General features: G+C 37.0%; 1 pseudogene; it reads right to left on the bottom strand.

Moving 5' to 3' along the window:
* Positions 1 to 1,303: 1,303 nt before the first annotated feature.
* On the bottom strand, positions 1,304 to 1,811 carry LOC141494173 (V-type proton ATPase 16 kDa proteolipid subunit c-like; annotated as a pseudogene).
* Between the last annotated feature and the right edge of the window lie 1,330 nt (positions 1,812 to 3,141).

The raw sequence follows: 3,141 nt of genomic DNA, 5'->3' as shown, positions 1-3,141 counted from the left end.
CCTTTATTATTGTGAGAGCTAGCATTTCTAAAACTAAATTGAAGGGAGTTAGGTGGCTCAGTGGATAAAGCACTGGCCCTGGTGTCAGGAGGACCTGAGTTCAAATCCAACTTCCAACACTTAATAAGTCCCTAGTTGTGTTAACTTGGGCAAGTCACCTAAACCCATTTCCTTGCAAAAAATAAAAAAAAATGCTAAAACTATATTGAATGGTAGTGATGATAATGGGCATCCTTGTTTCACCCCTGATCTCATTGGAAATGCTCTGAGTTTATCCCCATTACACATAATATTACTTATGGCTTTAGACAGATACTATTTAGTGTTTTAAGGATAATTCCATTTATTCCTAAACTTTATAGTGGTTTTTAATATTAATAGGTATTATATTTTATCAAAGTCTTTTCAGCATCTATTGAGATAATCCTATGAATATTTTTGGTTTTGCTATTCATATATTCAATTTTGTTGAGTGTTTTCTTAAATTGAGTCATCCGTGTATACCTGGTATAAATTCTACCTAATCATGGTGTATTATCCTAGCAATAAGTTGCTGTGATCTCATTGCTAAAATTTTATTTAAGATTTTTACATCAGTGTTCCTTAGGAAACTTGTTTTTATAATTTTCTTTGTTTGGGTTGGTTCTTCCTGGTTTAGGTCTCAATATTAGATGTCATAGAAGTAATTTGGCAAAACTCCTTCTTCTCTTATTTTTTTTTCCAGTCAGAATTTTATTTGGAAACATCACTATGAGCCCTAGCCGATGCTACACAGCACCATTGGAAACACATCTTCAACACTTTCCCGAATCATACAATTCTTACTCATACCAGGACACTACAGCAATCTTGAATTTCAAATTATCACATCCAAGGAATTTTCAGCACTTGACATTTAACCCCACAGTGCAATAATCTACCTATATTTAAAATTAACATATAGCATGGGAAATTGAAAATTCTTGCTCCATAAACCTTATGAACATGTCAAATCTTTATAAATAAACATCCAGTGAAGAGAAAAATGACAATTCTAATTCATCTAATTCATTAACAGTAAATGGGTAGGGAGATTGCACAGCTGCCTGGTGGACCTCAGGAGGCCTTGGTCCCAGCCAGTCCAGTTCAGGCACCATCCAATGTGGTAGGTGCAACACAGACAAAAGAGTCACTAAGACATTGAGCATTTAAAAGACCAACTACCAACTGGACAACTACACCAAATCTCAGGCCATTTGTTCTGGAGCAAATTGGGAAGGATGGGGGGAGGTTCAAGACAGGTCTTTACATCATACTCTGTGGCTTAGGGGTGACTTGGGGTTGGGTGGGGCACTGGGAAGAAAGGAGAAAAGAGAGTCTGCTTTGTAGAGAAAATGATGGCCACAATCAGGCCATACAGGCCAAGCACCTCAGTGAAGATCAGAATCAGGATCATCCCCCCGAATAATCTGGGCTGCTGTACCATCCCCCAAACACCAGCATCTCCAACAATGCCAGTGGCAAAGCCAGCTGCCAGCCTGCTCAGACCCACACTGAGGCCTGCTCCCAGCTGAAGGAAGTTGAACAAGGTGATATGTTCTGTCAGAGTTGGTGATGTGAACGGCCACCACCAGACCATAGATAGCAATGATACCAGCCATGATGACAGGAATGATTGACTTCATGATCAGCTCAAGTCGCATGACTGACATGGCTGCAATACCAGTGCCACTTTTTGCTGTGTCGTAAGCTGCCCCAAGAACACTGAAGACCATGGTGGCTGAGGCTCCCATGACGGCGAAAAAGAATGCATACTCGGGAGTCATGGACATGTCTGTGTGTGGTTGGCAGGCCAGAAGGTGGACAGGGCAAGGGGAGAGAGGCAAGGGCATGGGGCTGGGGAGTAGGTAAAGGACTGGAGGGTGGGCAGGTGAATGGGAAGGCGTGAATTCAAGAGACCTCTTCTCTTATTTTTTAAAATAGTTTATGTAGAATAGGAATTAATTGTTCCTTAAATGTTAGATTTCACCTGTAAATCCATCTGGACTGAAGTTTTTCCTTAGGGTGTTTATTGATGTTTCTTCAATTTTTCTTTTCTGAAAAGGAGTTTGGACTTTGTTATTTCCTCATCTATTTATCTGGGCAGTTTACATTTTTGTAAATATTCATCCTTTTCATTCAGGTTATCAATATTATTGGCATAGAGTTTGGCAAAGTAACCCCAAATTATTTCTTTAATTTTCCTCCTCATTGGTGGTAAGTTCATCCTTTTAAATTGTGTTACTGGTATTTTGATTATGTTCTTTCTTTATTTTCAGATTAAATGCATATTTATCTATTTTATTGAATTTCATAAAACCAACTCTTTTTTATGAATTTTTTCGAGCTTTCAATTTTGTTAATCTCTCCCTTGATTTTCATAATTTCTAATTTGATATTGACATATATGTTAATAATGGTAGAGCTTCATTATCTATTGTGCCTTTTATATGAAGATATAGTTCCCTTATTTATCCCTTTTAATGATCTATTTATACTTTAGTTTTATCTGAGAACAGGATGGCAATCACTGATATTTTTTACTTTAGCTGAAATATAGTATATTTGTTCCATCCTTTTACCTTTACCTTGTTTGTATCTCTCAGATTCAAATGTATTTCTTGTAAACAACATATTGTTGAATCCTGGTATTTAATCCATTCTGTTTTCCATTTCCATTTTATGGGATAGTTTAGCCCATTCATATTTACAATTAAGATTTCTAATTCTGTATTTTCCATCCATGCTATCTTTCCCCATTTATATTTTTCTCCTTCCTTTCCTCTTATTCCTCCTCACCAAAGTTTTACTCCCTTTCTCCTTTAACTTATCTTTTAAAATTTGACTTTCAGTTTATTTTCACTTATAGCTTCACTTTCCCTTTTATCATTCCCTTTTCCCCTTATCTTTCCTTATCCCTGCAGCCCCTACCCCAGTTAGAGCAGGATAGATAGATAAGATAGATAGATAGATAGATAGATAGATAGATAGATAGATAGATATAGATATAGATATATATGGTTTTTGCAAGGCAAATGGGGTTAAGTGACTTGCCCAAGGCCAAACAGCTTGGTAATTATTATTAAGTGTTTGAGACCAGATTTGAACCCAGGTTCTCTTCAC

This window comes from Macrotis lagotis, chromosome 7, assembly GCF_037893015.1.
Source record: "Macrotis lagotis isolate mMagLag1 chromosome 7, bilby.v1.9.chrom.fasta, whole genome shotgun sequence".
NCBI lineage: Eukaryota > Metazoa > Chordata > Mammalia > Peramelemorphia > Peramelidae > Macrotis > Macrotis lagotis.
Note: the sequence above shows the minus strand (reverse complement) of the source record. Positions and strands in the feature narration are given on the sequence as shown.